The sequence below is a fragment of the Cibotium barometz genome, chromosome 49 (assembly GCF_041138505.1).
Source record: "Cibotium barometz isolate CiBa-2024 chromosome 49, ASM4113850v1, whole genome shotgun sequence".
Lineage (NCBI taxonomy): Eukaryota > Viridiplantae > Streptophyta > Polypodiopsida > Cyatheales > Cibotiaceae > Cibotium > Cibotium barometz.
Genome location: NC_141094.1, coordinates 25,823,234 through 25,843,399, shown reverse-complemented (window position 1 = coordinate 25,843,399; position 20,166 = coordinate 25,823,234). Strand labels below are relative to the sequence as shown.

The 20,166-nt window shown below is 46.9% G+C and overlaps 1 pseudogene across 1 annotated transcript; it reads left to right on the top strand.

The window, feature by feature from the left end:
• The first annotated feature begins 1,488 nt into the window (after nucleotides 1–1,488).
• On the top strand, nucleotides 1,489–5,675 carry LOC147610433 (dihydrolipoyllysine-residue acetyltransferase component 4 of pyruvate dehydrogenase complex, chloroplastic-like; annotated as a pseudogene). The gene is made up of 6 exons (XR_015264071.1): nucleotides 1,489–2,482; nucleotides 4,323–4,514; nucleotides 4,627–4,714; nucleotides 4,814–4,884; nucleotides 4,979–5,062; nucleotides 5,338–5,675. The product of XR_015264071.1 is annotated as a dihydrolipoyllysine-residue acetyltransferase component 4 of pyruvate dehydrogenase complex, chloroplastic-like (transcript).
• The last annotated feature ends 14,491 nt before the right edge of the window (nucleotides 5,676–20,166 follow it).

Genomic DNA, 20,166 nt, shown 5'->3' with positions numbered 1-20,166 from the left:
CTAACTCTTTAAATTTCTCTAACTCTCTCTCTATCTATCTATCTAACTCTCTAAATTTCTCTAACTTTCTCCCCCTACAACCCCTTTCTCTCTCTAACTCTCTCACTATCTCTATCTCTCTCTCCTTCCTTTCCTCCCCCCTCTCTCTCTCCAACTCTCTCTCTCTCTCTCTCTCTCTCTCTCTCTAAGTCTGTCTCCCTCACTATCTCTCTAACTGATTTTTTCTCACACACACACACACACACACACACACAAACCCTCTAAATCACCAAGTTTGAGTAGCACGCAAAGAAGGCAAGTGGGTAGTTTACTAAGAAGAAAGGGTAATCATTGACGAATTTTGCAAGCCAAAGCCAAGATCTAATTCTATTGAGGGTGCCTTTGGGTAAATGGCTGGAACACTAGTATGACATTTTAGGCTTTTGTTATTTTTATCATGGACTTGACATAGGCTCAAGACCTCCGTGGTCTCTATGATGATGCATGTTTGGTCTCATATGTCATTTTGACCTTCAGAAGACATTAATATGACTTTTTTCTTTATTTCTTTCTTACTCCAACTCTCTAACCTTCTTGCTTTCTCTCTCTAAATCTCTCTCTCTCTCTCTCTCTCTCTCTCTCTCTCTCTCTCTCTCTCTCTTAACTCCCAAAGAAAAGAGAGAAGAGAAGAAAGGGGAAGCTATCACGTGGGGGGTAGCTGGAGCCACCCTCGAGCCACCACGTGGCAACTCCCAAGTAAGATAGAGAAGAGAAGAAGAAGAAGAAGAAAAAGATAGCAATGGGTGCCACTAGGCTATGTAAATTTGTCAATTCACACAAGTCGCTCGATTGTAGTCACATCTTTGGAAGAACAAGTGAAGCTTGTGAGACCAAAGGAGTTGTTCATTGGAGACAATGTAAGTCATTTGGCACAAGATTTGGTGCACTTATTAATGATTTGGCTCTTCAGTTCAGCAAAGGACCATAAAGTCCACGAATTGCAAAGGTGAACATTGTTGATTTGCTAAATAGTGAGATGGATGGTCATCGGCTATAAAAGAAAGCTTCAAAGTTCAATTCACAGTAAACATAAGGGGATGAAGAGTGGTGCTATTCCCGCGACTCTCAAAGAGTTGGATTGGTGGCCGTCTGGTGGTTTCTGCGCACACTTTTTACATTCAATTACCTATTCCACTCTACATTTAATTGCCAAAGCCGAAAAGCTATTCACTCGGCTCTTGCCAACTCATAAACTGCTCGATGGTATTTATGACCCACCTGTGTGCTGGTGGGTTAGAAATACCAATGAGGGAACAGCTCTAGTGGAGATTGAAACACAAACGATTGTGAAGAGCCCTCATGTGAAACCCCCCTTGGATCGTGACCGAAACAAAACTCCCCTTGTATGACGTGGGTCAAAAGCGAGTGAGAGGACGGCCATTGCCCCGACCAGATCGAAGCTGTGGGTCGCATGCAAGGCCGCCTATGGTCCCATTGCGTGTGACCCAAGCTCAGAGAGCTTCACGACAAGGCAAGAGCTTCAGATTCGTGCGAAGGTCAGGCCCCTCATTCTCCCGAGGTCTTTGAGAAGCTCTCCTCTCTGTGCAGCTGTGTTTGCTGCAGCCATGGAGTCCTTCATGAGCTCGTCCTCCCATCTCTGTGCATCTTCCTTTTTGGGCAACAGAAAGGCACTTTCTGCTACATCCATGCTCCCAAGCGGACACCTCCGCCTCTCCAACCGAGGCTCCCCTGCTGTTGTGGAGGCCCGTGTGAGAGAGATCTTCATGCCTGCCCTCAGCTCCACCATGACCGAAGGCAAGATCGTCTCCTGGTCCAAGGCCGAGGGCGACAAGCTCTCCAAGGGTGAGAGTGTCGTGGTTGTGGAGTCAGACAAGGCTGACATGGATGTGGAGACCTTCTATGATGGCATCCTCGCTGCCATTGCGGTGGGAGAAGGGGAAGTTGCCCCTGTCGGTGCAGCCATTGCACTTCTCGCTGAGACAGAGGACGAGATTGCTGAGGCGAAGTCCAAGGCTGCAGCATCAGTACCAGGCAGTTCTACTTCCCCTGCAGCACCAGCAGCATCCATTCCTACACCACCATCTGCTGCTGCAGTTGTGCCCATGCCGGTGCCACCTCCGGCTCCGGCTCCTGCCCCTTCCATCGGCCAAGGAAAACTATAGCCACTCCTTATGCCAAAAAATTAGCCAAGCAATACAAGGTCAGCCTGGACTCCATCATGGGCTCTGGACCTTATGACCGCATCACGCCATCAGATATCGAGGAAGCTGCAGGTAAAAAGCCTGCCCCTAAGCCTCAAGTTCCCACAAGAAAAATTACCTCTCCCTCTAGTGTCGCAGCAGCTGCTGTTCCTGGAACCACAGTCCCTTTCACCACTATGCAAGCCGCGGTCTCACGGAACATGGTGGAAAGCCTCAGTGTGCCTACCTTTAGAGTTGGCTACACCATTTGCACTGATGCTCTGGATGCGCTGTATAAGAAGGTATCGGTTAAAGATTTTATGATCTAGCTTTTGATTTTTGTTTTTATATATTTAACATAAATTAAGGCATTTGTATGAAAATGCAATAGCCGAGATATGCTGGTCACAAAAGGGTAGCCCTCGGTCCTCAGACCTCTGTTAGACCAGCTGCTCTTAGTGCTCGAGTCCTTTTTCAGCACCTTTTCTTCACTGCTGGCCTGTCCAAACCTACAAAGGAGTCTCACCTCCTTCCCATATAATAGGGGGTTGAGCATTGTGGATTTCTTGATTGGGTCTCCTGCTCTTATCATGATTTCACCATCCCACTATTGGGCACTGATGATGTTAGTGGGGATGTCGTAGTATCTAGTCCATACTACGCATAATGGAGTTGATAGTTATATAGTCTTGTGGGTTGACTACCATGAGTATATAACATGCACGTTCCTAAAAGGTGAATTTAGGCATGTTTTTGGATTCATCTAGGTATATGATTTCACCATCCCACCACCAACCATTTTGGCAGACTACTCATACCTCGCCTTCCCTATGTCCTACACATCCCTACCGGTAGCCGGTTTCTTTTCACTTTAGTGTTCCAGCTCTCATCCTTTGGTTACTCAAAGTGCAGGATATCCACAGAGCATTGGACCAATATGGTGGAGGATGTCGTCTAGGATTTATCTTGGTTTGTTCAGGATTAAAGTTTGGAGGTGGTATTGTCTGGCTCTCAATTAGGAGCGTTATCAACTCTAGGTCCTAAGAGAGATGCCTTGATGCTTCACATGCATGAGATGAGGGGAAGCCTGCTCAAGGAGCATGAATGCTTCAAAGGCAATGGTTGTGGATCAAGGGGATTGTGCATAAGGACAAAAGAGTTTGATGGCTTCTCTGCATCTTTAACCCTTGGAAAATTGACACCTCAAACCTCATGTTTAGAGGAAGCAATATGGTTGGGCATCTTTTGAGAGTTCATTTGAGGGTTATAGAGTTTGGGTTAAGTTAAAGAAGAAGACTGTCAAGATGCGGTACAGATTTCAATAGGTGATCTGACAGAGAGCCATAGAGTGTTACTGATGCTTAGTCGGTAAAGTTTCCAAATTTGGTATGTGGATTGATGGAAAGCTAGCAAGCAAGAGGTACAGTAGTGCATGCACTTGCTGTTATCATTCCTGACCTGCAGCAGTAGGTGTCCCCAACCACACGAGCTAAGTGCTCCTTACGATTGTACATATTAAAAACATGACTTAGTTTTAGATCTTTGTTTCCTTCATATCCTCCTTTTAGGAGTAAAAATGAGTGTGTGGCTACACATCTTTAACCGTGTGGAAGCTGAAATATAGTTTACCTCTGGCAGGCAAGGGATTGCATGCCAATCAATTTTTCTATGCAGCTGAAGTGTGAGTGAGTCATTGAGACAGTAATTGGCTATCTTGCTAGATTTTAGTGGTTGATTTACGTGCATGTTTGTAGCAACAAGCACTTGGAATGACTCGTGAATGTTCTTGGAACAATTGCTTTTTCTCCTGCACAGGCATGATCTTTCCTCATGCAGGCCTTGGACTATTGCTGATGCACTCTGCATGCTGTGGATCTACAGGCTATAGGAGTCAGAGAAGAGGGTGGTCCAAAGAGGATTGCAGAAGGTAGCAAGGACAAGTGTTGTGTAGATGAGGTTTTTGAGGATTAGGGTTGGAATCTCCTAGTTTATTTTTCTTAAGTTCATGACCATTGAGCTTAGAAGTAACTTTTTCAGACATTGGCTCCCAGCTATGCATCATGAATTATGTTCAGATGGTCTTTTCAGCTATTCTCCCCTTTCTGAATTGTGTCGAGCAGCTGACAGAAGTACATCATGCAGGTCAAATCTAAGGGAGTGACTATGACAGCATTGTTGGCGAAAGCTGCTGCACTTGCGCTTGCTCAGCATCCAGTAGTTAACGCAAGTTGCAAGGATGGGAAAAGCTTTACCTACAATAGTGACGTGAACATAGCAGTTGCTGTTGCTATGGATGGTGGGCTCTTGACTCCTGTGCTTCAGAATGCTGACAAGGTCTGTCTTGCGCTCTGACACTCTCTGCTGTTAGCTGGCTTATGGGCTAAGCATGCGTAGGTTACTATTCACATAACTCTATGCTGTTTGTGTTATGAATCCCTGGATGCAGGTCGATTTGTACACACTATCTAATAAGTGGAAGGATCTGGTTGACAAAGCACGTGCTAAACAGCTTCAACCTCATGAATACAACTCAGGTCTCAGTCCACTCCAAAATGATTAATAGGTTTAGTTTACTTGCTGAACTCTGTGTGAGTGATGTATATGGTCTCATAGTGTTGTTTTTCTGGTTGCAGGAACTTTTACATTATCAAACCTTGGGATGTTTGGGGTTGATCGATTCGATGCAATTTTGCCTCCTGGAACAGTGAGTGCTTTCAAGTTTTGTGTGCACGTGTATCTGAGTGCGGTTTTCTGATGGGCAACAATAGGCAGTGACACTTTTGGGTGGTTGTTGTTAGGGTGCAATCATAGCTGTGGGTGCATCTCAGAGGAAAGTGGTTGCAACATCAAATGGGCTTCTTGGAGTGAAAAGCCAAATGCAGGTGTACATAAGATGTCCAAAAACTCATTATTTTTTTCAGTTGAATTTAATGTTTTCAGTTAGTTTTATCACATTGACGTAGGGTCTTTACACCCCAGTCTGCATTTTGTGGGATAGACGGGCTTGATTGCCCATCCAACAGGCACTCCCTTCTGCCTGCTGTCAGATGTCTTAGGCTCCAAGGACAGGCAGGTTATGTGTGTAATGGGCATGCGTGCTCTTTATCACAAACAACCACCATCAATCATATTCACTATCTGTGTTACTGTTTTGTAGGTGAATGTCACAGCAGACCACAGGATCATCTATGGTGCAGATCTAGCTAGCTTCTTGCAAACATTTGCAAAAATTTTGGAGAACCCGGATGATTTAACTCTGTAGTCTTGGTGCTTGTGCGGGGAAAGACGATTCGACAGTAAAGGCAGCCTTTTTCCATGATGGCGGCGACAGCGAGTGAGAGGATGCCCCTGTTCCGAGGGTTTAATTTATTCAACATTTGTAGTTAGCATTGATGTTCACCCTTCGATCTCACCTAAATCAAAGCCCAAATTATCTGGATCTTCTGTCATCCTTAAGTTTCGATGGAATGAAGATAGATTTCATGTGTTTTGTTTGTTTGTTTGTTTGTTGAAACAACCCATATTTTTGCAGTACCTTGTAGAGTTTGCTGAAGTACGAGAAGGATGTCAGAATGCACAGCGGAAATGAAGACAACTGCTGTAGAGAGCAAAACGCAGATGAGAGAGGGAGAGAGAAGCTGTGTAACTCTGCTATATATACACAAGAAAATCCCGAATGATACACTGGCAAGTGTGGGGGGCAGGGGCCATTTTATATGGCCCCAGGCTGCTGGCTGGCCAGCCCAAAACAGGCCGACAGCAGCATATATGCTTACGACCAGCACAAGCTGCTCACGACCTGCAAAAAGCAAGTTGGCCAAGTAACCAACAGTCGGCTAGTGCTGCAAAGCAGGTCGGGTAGCAAAGGGATCAGTCGGCCAGCATTTGATACAGCCGACAGCCCTCCCACACCCAGAAAAATAGGAGAAAATACATGGAAAGTGAGGAAAAATGGGGGAACACCAAAACTGGGCGGGCACACCCACAACAGAGGCCCTGGTGTAATGTACAGACAGGAGATGACTGCTAACACCCCCTCTCAGCTCCTGGATGTGGAACCAACCCCAGTGAGCTGGAGTGCTACCGGAGTATAGCCTGAGATAAAGACTTTGTGAAGAGGTCTGCCGCATTGTCCTTTGTTGAACAATAAACAAGCAAGATGTCACGAGCTAAAATCTTCTCATGAACAAAGTGATATTGTATCTCTATGTCTTAGTCTGGGCATGGAAGATCGGGTTCCGAGCAATAGCGATACAACTCTGGTTATCGCACTGGATGACAGTGGGCTCCTTATGTGGAAACCCAATCTCGCCAAGCAACCTTCGCAGTCACACAACCTGGCAAGCAGCACCACAAGCAGCCCGGTACTCTGCCTCTGTAGACAACAAGGCAATAGTCGGCTACCTCTTGCTATTCCATAAAATAGCTCCTGAGCCGAGGGTAAAACTATAGCTTGATGTAGATCTCCTCGTGTTTGGATCTCCTCCCCAATTTGAGTCACTCTAGCCTTGGAGTTGAACTTGGTCCTTCGTTTCCCCTCCGGTGTTGTAGAAGAGTCCAAGATCCTTCGTACCTTGCAAATACCGCAAGACCCGCAATCCTGCGTCCATACGAGAATTCAAAGGCGTTTGCATGAAAACGAGCTCAAAAGCCCCATAGGAAAGCTCAAGTCCAATCTGGTGTCTAGCAACCAGATCAATGAACCAACCAGCTTCCGATGCAGAGAGGCACCAACCAGCTCACAAGGATCATTCACTGTAAGCTTCGTGTTCGAGTCCATCGGTGACGTGATAGGCTTGCAGTTCTCCATCCCAAAGGCCTCAAGCAACTCATGAACATACCGTTCCTGAGAGACAAAGAACCCTCTCTGGGTCTGCCAGATCTCCAATCCCAAGAAAAAGTGGAGAGAGTCTAAGTCGGTCATCTCAAACTCCTTTGACAAGGCAACCTTTGTCACTACAATGTGCTCCACATGACCGCCAGTGAGAATGAGGTCATCCACATAAAGGATGATCAACGTACGTGACCAAACCGCGTTCTCGAAAGAGATACAAGTTAGGATCTGCAATTGATCTCTGAAATCCAGTCCGTAGAAAGAAGGAATCAATCTTCTGATTCCAAGCCCTAGGAGCCTGCTTAAGACAATACAAGGCCTTCCGCAACCTGTAAACCAACAAGTTGCTCACCAGCAAAAAGCAAGTCGGCCAGGTAACCAACAGTTGGCCAGTGTTGCACAGCAGGTTGGGTAGCAAAGGGATCAATCGGCCAACATCTGAGAAAGTGAGGAAAAATGGGGGAACACCAAAACTGGGCGGAGGAATCAGAATTATTAACCACTCCGAACTACAGGAATCAGAAGTCTTGGAAGGAGGTTGTGCAGAGATCTCTGTGGTCAAACAGGAAGCTTGCCTTCTGGCACTTGCAATTGCCAGGAGAATGTTGGGGATTCCACACTTCCGAAATCTGGGTATATTTCTATGCTCAAGGGCTGGTTGTTACCGGTAAGGTTGGGTTGTCAATTAGAATGTTAAAGACATCATTTGAGAACAACTGATTGTGTTTGCACCTCTGAGGGAATCTAGGTGACAAGTCCTACCATGGATTATGCTTGTGCCCACTGTGCCCTCCCTATCAAGGTGTTACATGCAGAAACTCTGGGACTCTTCTTTCAGCCCTAAACACCATCTTGGAACATGCTGATGCAAAACGCATGCAGAAGAGAGACAAGAGATAGATGAGTATTCAGTATATATATTCATATGGTACATAAAGGTATACAATCTTGCAACCATAGGTTGTCTTGAAAAAGGTAGAAATACCTAGTCTAGTTGGAACCGATCCCGTCAAGTGGGCATAGACTCCGTTGGACACCCACACGCATAATAGCACAACTTAATATCACAATTTAAAATGGACAACTTAACAACAACTGAAGTTTGAAATGAAATGAAATGAAATAGATGGACACAGACACCAAGACGCAGCAGCCTGTCGAGGAGGATGAGGGGTAGCTGCTTGTGGAAAAGGTGTAGCCTATCTGAAGAAGGGACATGTCGCCTATGGAAAGGGCGACGCAACCGCCTGCAAAGGAGCAGAAGGAGCAGCCCTTTGGAGAGGCAACGCTTGGCTGCTGAGCAAGTGTAGCCACCTTGTAGAAGGCACAGCCGCCTGTATGGAGAAGAGGAGCAGCCGTTGGAGATGGATACACAATGGGCTGTATGAAGAGGCAGCGCAGCCTGTATGGAGATGGCAGCCAGCTGCCTGCAGAGTAGGAGAAGCAGCCGTCAGCCTGTGGTGTAGCCGCCTGATGGATAGGAGCATGCGCGGCGTGAGAGAAAGACAGCCGCCTGTGAAGAGCAGCAGCGCAGCCTGTATAGAGGTGGAGCGCAGCCTGTAGGGTTGCCTGACTGGAGATGCACACACAGTCGCCTGCAGAGTAGGCAGCGCAGCCTGAGAAGTACAGTCACCGCCTGGTTATGGAGAAACGCAGCCGCCTATGGGATGGCTCAGCCGCCAGTCTGAAGAGGAAAAGTAGCGCAGCCTAAAGAGGCATGGAGGAACAGAGTCGCCGGCTGCTGAAGTGGTGGAGATGGAAGCGCACGATCGTGTGTGTCCAGAGCAGAAGGGTGGTCGCCATCTTTTGAAGGTGTTGGAGGGGAGTTCCACGACCACAGCTGGCCGGCTCCCCAAGTTTGCATGGGGTCGGCCAGCTTCATGGTGTGGTGTGGGTAGGTGGTCATGCACCCACCCCCACACACACAAAAGGTTAAGTGGCTCCCCACCTTAGCCCATATGTGGGTGCCCCTAATGGGTGCCCACTTTTAATGAAATGTGAACATACAACCTTATAAAATAAAAGATTAGAATTAAAACTTATTACACCAACAAGTGCAATACACTTACCACCTGTTCATATGCAACAAAACTCGTCAGAAGACAGAGCAAACTTCATGACTCACTGGCAGGCGTCCCCGCTCAGTAAGTGACACGTCAAGCAAGCAAACACAAGAATACAAGTCATGCGAAAACAGTTTAAAACATGCAAAACATGAGTGCATGTGCAAATAGTATCATGGACATATCTCCCGTTCATGGAACAACTACAAAATATCTGTCGGGCACAAAAAAGGCACGACATAAAACATAAATCCTGGTCTTCCTATGGAGTGATAGCCCATAGGTAAAACACAGTTCCAGGCACGAGCCTCCCTACGGAGTGACAGTCCCATAGGCAAGACACGGCACAAATACTAGTCCTTCCGTGGCGTGACAATCCCATGGATAGAACACAGTCTAGGTCATACACGGGTGGCACGAGTCTGGCTCCCGTCCATACGACACCATCCTGCTAACACAGGGGTGGCACCAGTCTGGCTCCCGTCCATGTTTAGCTTTACCATATGATCAACTTTAATGGTTTTCGTGACGGGCAAGAAATGAGCTTGCTTGCTAAACCTGTCCACAATGGTCCAAATAGCATCATTCCCATGCTGGGATTGAGGCAAATCCATAATAAAATCCATAGTAATACTTTCCCAAGGTTGCGAGGGAATAGGCAATGGCTGAAGCAAACCTGGAGGTTTTTGCCTGTCAAATTTCACCTTTTGGCAAGTAATACATGCACGCACATAAGCCTCAATGTCTTTACGCATGCTTGGCCAAAAGAAATATCTCTCAATCATGCGTGTAGTAGGCATGATACCTCTATGACATAAGGTGGAGCGTGACATTCCTCCATAACCTTTGGACGCAAATCCTTCACCACACATAGGCAATTATCCTTCATAAGATAACCCTCGTTGATAACATAAGAGGCATGTGAATGACCAGCCATCAAATCAGTCCATATATGGCAAAAATCAGCATCCAAATGATACAAATCTCGCATAGCAGATAAGTCGCCATGAGAGGCCATTGAGATGTCAGAATACGCAGCGGAGATGATGACCAGATCTGGGAACACAAGAGCAAAAAAACGCATGTAGAAAAACAGCACAAGAGAGAGAGAGATGTAGGCGTGTAACTCTGCTCTGATATACACAAGAAGATCCCGAATATGATGCAAGTGTGGTATGGGGGCTGGGGGCCTATTTATATGCCCCCAGATAGGCAGTCGGCCTGCTGAAAAGACCTCCAGGACTGTAGCATCAGTCGGCCAGCACTGAATGAAGCCCACGACTGTATATGCCCAGTCGGCTAGCAGCACAGGGGTCCACGACTGTTGTTGGGTCAATCGGCCAGCTACTCAGTGCTCCTGCCAACTCAGAACTGTCTCCCAAGCCACAGAAAAAATAGGGGAAAAATGCGGTGAGTGAGGAAAAATGATAAAACACCTGATAAGGGCGGGCACACCCACAACAAAGGCCCTGGTGTATAAATCTGGACAGGAGATGACTTCTAACACCCCCTCTCGGCTCCTGGCTGTGTAACCAACCACTGGGGCTGGGGTGCCGCCTGAGCAAATCCTGAGAGAGCGACTTCGTGAAGAGATCCACCGTACTGTCTTCCGTCGAACAGAACTCTAGCAAGATGTCATCTGCAACGATCTGTTCACGAACAAAGTGCCTCTGGATGACCATGGCTTCCTCCAGTGGAAGCCCAAACTTGCTATGCAACCTCTGCATCCTCACCACCTCACAAACAGCATCACAAACAGCCTGGTACTCTGCCTCTGTGCGCTCGACAAGGCAAAAGATGACTGCTTCTTACTGCTCCATAAAACTGCTCCTGGGCCTGAAGCAGATCCCCTCGTGTCCGGATCTCCTCCCCAAACTGAGTCACTCCAACCGTGGACTCCATCAATCAATCCCCCTCCTGTGTACAAGAGTCCTTGATCCTTCGCATGCCGCAGAAACCACAGGAAACGCAATCTTGCCTCCCAAAGAGACATTTGCAACCATGAGCTCAACTGCCTCATCAGGAAGCTCCCGTCCAATCTGGTGTCCATCAACCAGATCAATGAACCATACAACTTCTGAGTCACAGAGACATCACACTGCTCACAAGGATCAACACCTGTTACGGTGCACAAACAAGTCCTGGAAACTTGTTGAAACCTGTCAACCACCCCCTATGAATTCGGAACCACAAAGCCTGGAGAAACCACCTCCTTCTGCAAGTAAGCACCTGCCACCTGCCTAGCTTTCCGAAAGGTCCCCGTGGAAAGAACATCCTCATCTACTAGAGGTTCTTTGTCCCGAATACTACGAGACATCAGAGCATAAGTGACCTGTTCAGCTTCCTTTGACTGACGAACACAAGAACTACCAACATCAGTACTGGAAAGTTCCTGCCATCTACTGGTAAGCTATCCACCATCTGGTCCCGGAAAGCCTGCACCTGCAGCGTATCCACACACAAGTGGCCATCACCAGACTGCCACTCATCACAAACCTGAGGGCCTGGGAGAGAGAGTGCTGAAAGCCTATAAACTCCATTCTCCACTCCGCCTTCCCAAACCACTTGGCCTGTTGCTTTGTCCCGGAGAGCAACAAAATGCTCATCAAACTCCACCCGTACGCCAATCTTGCACACTTGATGCACTGACAACAGATGAAAACCAAGTGCCGGAACATACAACACCTGGGAGAAATGCTTCCCCCCTCTGCCATCGGGAACTATCTCCATCCAGCCCTCACTGTGAACTGGGATAGTGGACGTATCCCCAGTAAGAATATGACCAGAACACCTGCAGAGATCTTGTAAACCGGAACGGGAAGGAGTCATGTGCTTGGAAGCACCACTATCGAGAATCCACTCCCGAGTATCCGCCTACGGAGAGTCCTCCAATCTCCTCCCTGCCTGAAGAAAGGTGCACAAAAGCCGTAGTCTTCATGATTGCTGCTGAGGAATCTTCTCCCTTCTCGGTCTTCCGCTTGGGACACTACCTCCAATAGTGGCCTTTCTCGCCACAATCATTACAGGTCCTCTCTGCCCCTTTCAGTTTCTCGCGGTCAGTGTCAGACTTCTTCTCAGAAGACTTCTCCGATGAAGCCTTCCCTTTGCCCGAGTTATAGCCTTTCGACCGTTGGCCAGTTAAGGCCTCCGAACCTCCACCCTGAGGAGGGTTCGTGAATCGTTCCTCCTGGTCCAGGACCATGGGCACAAGCTCCTCCCACGTGATGGTGCTGAGCCTGCCACTGGTAATCAAAGACGAGTAAAATGCTGAGTACGAAGAGGGCAAGTGTGACAGCAACGTGATGGCCGTGTCTTCTGACGATATCTCCTTCCCAGCCTGAAGAACTTCCTGCTGAAGAGCCTGCAGCTTGTTAATATGCTCCCGCATCGTCGATGACTTTGCAGGGCTCATAACCCGCATCTGTACTTCCAAGGAAATCCTCTTCATGAGCGATACCCTGTTGTAAAGTGAGGCCAAATGCTGCCATATACCTCTGGCTAGCGTCATATGCTTTACATGATTGATTACCTGCGGTGTGCAGTTGAGGAAAATAAACGAACGGACCCTGGCGTTGACACGATCCCACATCTGTGTCTGGGTCTCTCGGTCCTTTCGGGTTGACGGTAACTCCCCTTCCTCTACTTCCGGCCGTGGAACACCAACAACGACGAAATCGGCGAGGTCGTAAGACTCCAGAACAGATTCCATCATCACCTTCCATATGCTGTAGTTGCTCCCGTCCAACTGACGGTCCACCGGGAACGTGGGGAGTGTCGGGATCTTCACATGTCTCTCGGCCATCTCAAACAGATCTGCCATTGCGGGGATGTCCTCTGAAAAGGGTCGGTGGGTGGGAACAAAGAAGAACTAAAACCTGCAAGTGGTTGTCCAGCAAATCAGCCCGCCTTCCTCTTGCACCTTCTCTTCCCGATCAGCCCAAAACAGTCCACCAATCAGCCACAAAACAGTTCCCCTCTTGCTCACACAAATCCTAAGACCTATCTAGAGCCTAGGGCTCTGATACCATGTCAGAATACGCAGCGGAGACGATGACTAGATCTGGGAACACGAGCAAAAAAACGCATGCAGAAAAACAGCACAAGAGAGAGATGTAGGCGTGTAACTCTGCTCTGATATACACAAGAAGATCCCGAATATGATGCAAGTGTGGTATGGGGGCTGGGGGCCTATTTATATGCCCCCAGATAGGCAGTCGGCCTACTGAAAAGACCTCCACGACTGTAGCATCAGTTGGCCAGCACTGAATGAAGCCCATGATTGTATATGCCCAGTCGGCCAGCAGCACAGGGGTCCACGACTGCTGTTGGGTGAGTCGGCCAGCTACTCAGTGCTCCTGCCAACTCAGAACTGCCTCCCAAGGCATAGAAAAAATAGGAAAAAATAGGGGAAGAATGCGGGGAGTGAGGAAAAATGATAAAACACCTGATAAGGGCGGGCACACCCACAACAAAGGCCCTAGTGTATAAATCTAGACAGGAGATGACTTCTAACATGAGACTGCAGCTACATAAGGCCTCTTGGATAATGCATCTGCCACCACATTTTTCTTTCCCGGAGTATGCACAATCTGAAAATGAAACATGGAAAGAAAGTTTGCCATTCTCATCTGCTTCTCCGAAAGCTTTGTTTGAGATAGAAAGTATCTCAAGCTTTGATGATCTGTCTTGACTACAAATTCAGCCCCAAGAAGATAATGTTTCCATATCTTTAAGGCATGAATTACAGCCAAGAGCTCTTTCTCATAGATATCCATATGAAGCTGAGCATCATGCAATCGACGGCTCTCGTATGCAACTGCATGCCCTTCTTGATTTAGGACAGCTCGCGTTGGAAAAGCAACTTATGAACTTATCAGTTTCTGCCTTTCCATCTTTAACTGCTTTCATGGGTCCATATATGATAGCATGCTTGAGCTGCAAGAAAGCATCATGTTCTTTTGAAGTTCATTTGAAAGTGGTTTTCTTCTTTGTGAGATCATGTAGGGGGTGGCTATCATAGCAAAATGCCTTTTTAAACGCCTATAATATGAACATAATCCCAGAAAACTACGTACTTGATGTACGTTTTGCAATTCTGGCCAATTCCGAATGGTCTCTATCTTTGCACGATCCATTGTTACGCCATCTTTGGATACAATGTGACCCAAATAATGTATCTCTGAAAGGAAGAACTCACTTTTCTTGGCATTAATGAAAAGTTTATGCTTCCGCGACTCTTCGAACACTGTGACCAAATGAGTTCTGTGTTCCTGCTCATTCTTGGAGAAAACCAAGATATCATCAAAGAATACTCCTGTAAATTTGCGATGGGTCGGAATATCCTATCCATCATACGATTAAACGTGGCAGGAGCATTGGTGAGACCAAAAGGCATTACCAAAAATTCATATAATCCAAAGGATGTCCTGAATGCAGTTTTATGGACATCTTGTGGCACCACTCGTATTTGGTGATAACCACTCTTCAAATCAAGTCAGCTAAAACAAGCCGAACCATCAAGCTTATCCAAAATGTCATCAATTCGTAGAATTGGGAATCTGTTCTTGATAGTAAGCTTATTTAAAGCTCTATAGTCCACACACATGCGGAATGAGCCGTCTTTCTTTTGAACAAGAAGTACAGGAGAGCAATAAGGTGAGGAACTGGGTTGAACCAAACCTTTCTCTAAAAGCTCGTTTACTTGCTTCATGATATCTTCTTGTTGTGCAGCACTCACTCGGTATGCGGATTTGTTAGGTGGAGAACTACCTAGCACAAGATCTATGCGATGATCTTCGGGCCTTTGGGGAGGTAATTCACCTGGCAGTGCATCAGCAAAACAGTCGTTGAATGCATGAAGAAAATTTAGCCTATCATAAGTCATAGCATCCACATTTTGATGACTTGGTACAATGCTTTCACGAACAAAAATCAAGTACACATAAAGACTCTTTTTCATTGCTTTATTAATTTGGATGTGAGATACAAGTGGGATGGAGTCCCCTTCTTTGCCAACATCAATGAAATGCATGCGGCCTCTATGCATAAAAGAAATCATGTTGGTCTTGTACTCTTTGTGGGGCTCAAGCCTATGATGCCATGGCTTGCCCAACAATACATCACATCCATTTAGTGGTGTAACTAAGAAATGTTCATTATGAAGATAGCCGTGGATATGTATACGCAACTTCCCTCTATCAATGGGGTAACCTGCACCTCTTTACCAATAAAAGCAGCTTCGGCTTCAATCTGAGGTCCCATGTTCTCAACCTCAATACCCAAGGCAGCTGTCGTTTGTATGGAGATGAAGTTATCGGTTGCACAGTCATCAAACATGAATAAGGCGAGCTGATCCTTGATTTGACCCCAAGCCTTGCATACCATTCGCTCTTTTGCATCATGTTCAATGTTTCCCTGCACATCGGAAACTGCCTGTACATTAGCCTTGGTCTGCTTGTCCTCGTGCTTTGGTTTGCGGTCAGGGCATTGTTGAAACATGTGGTCTTTGCTACCACAAGAAAAACATTTTTCCTCCTTGGCATATTGCTCTCTTTGCTCTGGGGTCAAGCCCAATTTGTTCTTCTTTGGGCCCTGATCTTTAGATGAGGTATTTTCAGCTCTACCTCCCTTGTGGGTCTCCCGGAAGTTCTTTTTAGGTGGCTGTCCACCTTTTTGCAGATTTGGGACAGCCTTGTCTTTCCTCTTTGAATCGCCTTGATCCTGCTTAATTTTGAGCACTAATTGCTCCGTAGCAAGAGCAGAGTCTGTGAGTTATTGCAAAGTATGTTTCGGGTGCAATTCAATGCTCGAACGATAAGCTGGTTGCAATCCAAAGCGAAACTTCCTCTTTCTTTCATCCTGAGTGATTTGCATAAAGGGAGTTACCTCAAGCAACACTTTCCAAAACTTATTGGCATACTGTTGCACGCTTTCATTATCTTTTTGCTCAAGTCTATCCTACTTTTGGGTGAGAGTTTGCTCCGCATTTGGTGGCAAAAACTGAGCATAGAATCTGTTCTTAAATTCCTTCCAGGTGCAAATGGGGTCCTTGGCGATCTTTCAGTGATCCACCAATTGGCAGCGGTCCCTTTCAAAAACATGCTAGCATGGCGTACTTTAGACTTCTCAGTGAAGTCCTCATCGCTAAAGGCAATGTCAAGATGTGCCACAAATGCTAACACTTTAGAAGCATGATACTCTCCATGAAAAACATCAAACTTAACAGACTTGTCACCTGCTTTAAATTCCTTCAGCTTTCTGGCATGAGGCTCATGGTCCTCTCTTTTTCTTTTCCCTTTATTCAACGGGGGAGCCCTATCTGCATGGGCTCCATGGGCCATCATGGAAGTTTCATGAAGCACGGTGGCATGTGCTCCACGAACTTGAGAATCAGATTCATGTGACTTTCCTGCATAAGGCAATGTCTCTCCATGAGACAACTCAGAAGGCAAAATTCTTCTAGTGGGACACCTGTCACCACCCCTACCCATGTGCAAAGTGCCATTGAAGCAAGGAAAGCCGATCCAATGGTAGATGTGACTTTTGAGTCCATGGCACGGGAAGTGGGCAAGAAGCGAAGGGAGTTGGCACTTTCCTACCTCCTCCGCAAAGGTGACATCAAAGAGGGGGGGGAAGACGGAGAGCTGAAATTCAGAAATCCACCTCGCTTGAAGCATGGAGATCCCGCATCTCAAAGGTTGAGGTCATTTATGCAAAAGGAAGAGGTGACAGTCACCTCTCGTCATGCATCTTCTCCACAAGGCACAAAGCCTTACAGGTATATGTATGCTAGTGCTCATGGAGGGCGTGATGGTCATATGCATTCAAGACAGGATCTTCATGCAAAATTTTAGCTCTTGCTCTTGTACTTGCAAAAGCTTTCTCATATGCTCCATTTCAGCCCTCATTGCATCAGGTTATTCTTCTTGCATGACTGTTTTTCCTCGAGACAGTTGTCCCTTTGAATCACTATCATTTACCCTTTCAAGGGGCTTGTGCCTTCCTCGTAGAGCATCAGAACCATGCAAGGCACTTGATGGGCCCTTCGAATTAGGCACTTCCAAAGGGTTTCCTTGGCTGTCCATTGTGTTAAGTGTGCTAGAAGGGGGGTGTCCAATACACAGGTTCATTTCCCCACTAAGAAGACGGAAACAACCGTGCTCTGATACCAATGGAACCGATCCCGTCAAGTGGGAATAGACTCCGTTGGACACTCACACGCATAATAGCACAACTTAATATCTCAAATTGAAATGGACAACTTAACAACAACTGAAGTTTGAAATGAAATAGATGGACACTAGCACTGGGGCCGGAACGGGCCGACCCCCCCCTCAATATATGATATATTATTGGGAGTATTTAACAAATACAATGCTCCATGGGCTCAAAGAACCAAATGATGTCCATGTACAAATGAATACAGTACCAAACAAAAGGCTCGAAGTAGATATTGTAGTCCAGTCTCTACGGTCCTGTGCCTTCACTGGACTCCGCGGCGGCAGAGAGCGCCCCACTGGTGTTCCAGGACCACGCACAAACAGGCGCTCCCGTACTAATGCCTGGCTCTCCCGATCTCGGCACCTTTGGACCATGGTTCTCCAAAAGCTTGGACTACCCGGCACCGAACGGGTGTTAGCCGTAGAGAGAGAATCCTTTATCAGATTTACAACACAGTTCTTAACTTAAATCTGAATTCACTTGTAGCTTGCAGATGGAAGACTAATACCCGGAAGTGTCTGTGTGCAGCTACTAGTGGTAGACACCAAGACACAGCAGCTTGTTAAGGAGGATGAGGGGTAGCTGCTTATGGAAAAGGTGTAGCCTATCTGAAGAAGGGAGATGTCGCCTATGGAAAGGGCGACGCAACCGCCTGCAAAGGAGCAGGAGGAGCAGCCTTTTGGAGAGGTAACGCCTGGCTGCTGAGCAAGTGTAGCCACCTTGTAGAAGGCAGAGCCGCTTGTATGGAGAAGAGGAGCAACCACTGGAGATGGATACACAGTGGGCTGTATGAAGAGGTAGCGCAGCCTGTATGGAGATGGCAGCCAGCTGCCTGCAGAGTAGGAGACGCAGTCGTCAGCCTGTGGTGTAGCCTCTTGATGGATAGGAGCATGCGCAGCTTGAGAGATAGACAGCCGCCTGTGAAGAGCAGCAGCGCAGTCTGTATAGAGGTGGAGCGCAGCCTGTAGGGTCGCCTGACTGGAGATGCACACACAGCCGCCTGCAGAGTAGGCAGCGCAGCCTGAGAAGTACAGTCACCGCCTGGTTATGCAGAAACGCAGCCGCCTACGGGATGGCTCAGCTGCCAATCTGAAGAGGAAAAGTAGCGCAGCCTAAAGAGGCATGGAGGAACAGAGTCGCCGGCTGCTAAAGTGGTGGAGATGGAAGCGCACGATCGTGTGTGTCCAGAGCAGAAGGATGGTCGCCATCTTTTGAAGGTGTTGGAGGGGAGTTCCACGACCACAGCTGGCCGGCTCCCCAAGTTTGCATGGGGGCGGCCAGCTTCATGGTGTGGTGTGGGTAGGTGGTCATGCACCCACCCCCACACATACAAAAGGTTAAGTGGCTCCCCACCTTAGCCCATATGTGGGTGCCCCTAATGGGTGCCCACTTTTAATGGAATGTGAACATACAACTTTATAAAATAAAAGGTTAGAATTAAAACTTATTACACCAACAAGTGCAATACACTTACCACCTGTTCATATGCAACAAAACTGGCAGGCGTCCCCGCTCAGTAAAACTGACACGTCAAGCAAGCAAACACAAGAATACAAGTCATGCGAAAACAGTTTAGAACATGCAAAACATGAGTGCATGTGCAAATAGTATCATGGACATATCTCCCGTTCATGGAACAACTACAAAATATCTGTCGGGCACAAAAAAGGCACGACATAAAACATAAATCCTGGTCTTCCTATGGAGTGACAGCCCATAGGTAAAACACAGTTCCAGGCATGAACCTCCCTATGGAGTGACAGTCCCATAGGCAAGACACGGCACAAATACTGGTCCTTCCATGGCATGACAATCCCATGGATAGAACACAGTCCAGGTCATACATGGGTGGCACGAGTCTGGCGGCTCCCGACCATACGACACCATCCTGCTAACACACGGGTGGCACCAGTCTGGCTCCCGTCCATGTTTATCTTTACCATATGATCAACTTTAATGGTTTTCTTGATGGGCAAGAAATGAGCTTGCTTGCTAAACCTGTCCACAATGGTCCAAATAGCATCATTCCCATGCTGGGATTGAGGCAAATCCATAATAAAATCCATACTAATACTTTCCCAAGGTTGCAAGGGAATAGGCAATGGCTGAAGCAAACCTGGAGGTTTTTGCCTGTCAAATTTCACCTTTTGGCAAGTAATACATGCACGCACATAAGCCTCAATGTCTTTACACATGCTTGGCCAAAAGAAATATCTCTCAATCATGCGTGTAGTAGGCATGATACCTCTATGACCAGCATAAGGTGGAGCGTGACATTCCTCCATAACCTTTGGACGCAAATCCTTCACCACACATAGGCAATTATCCTTCCTAAGATACCCTCGTTGATAACATAAGAGGCATGTGAATGACCAGCCATCAAATCAGTCCATATATGGCAAAAATCAGAATCCAAATGATACAAATCTCGCATTGCAGATAAGTCGCCATGAGAGGCCACTGAGACTGCAGCTACATAAGGCCTCCTGGATAATGCATCTGCCACCACATTTTTCTTTCCCGGAGTATGCACAATCTGAAAATGAAACATCGAAAGAAAGTTTGCCATTCTCATCTGCTTCTCCGAAAGCTTTGTTTGAGATAGAAAGTATCTCAAGCTTTGATGATCTGTCTTGACTACAAATTCAGCCCCAAGAAGATAATGTTTCCATATCCTCAATACCCAAGGCAGCTGCCGTTTGTATGGAGATGAAGTTATCGGTTAAACATGAATAAGGCGGGCTGATCCTTTATTTGACCCCAAGCCTTGCATACCATTCGCTCTTTTGCATCATGTTCAGTGTTTCCCTTCACATCGGGAACTGCATGTACATTAGCCCTGGTTTGCTTGTCCTCGTGCTTTGGTTTG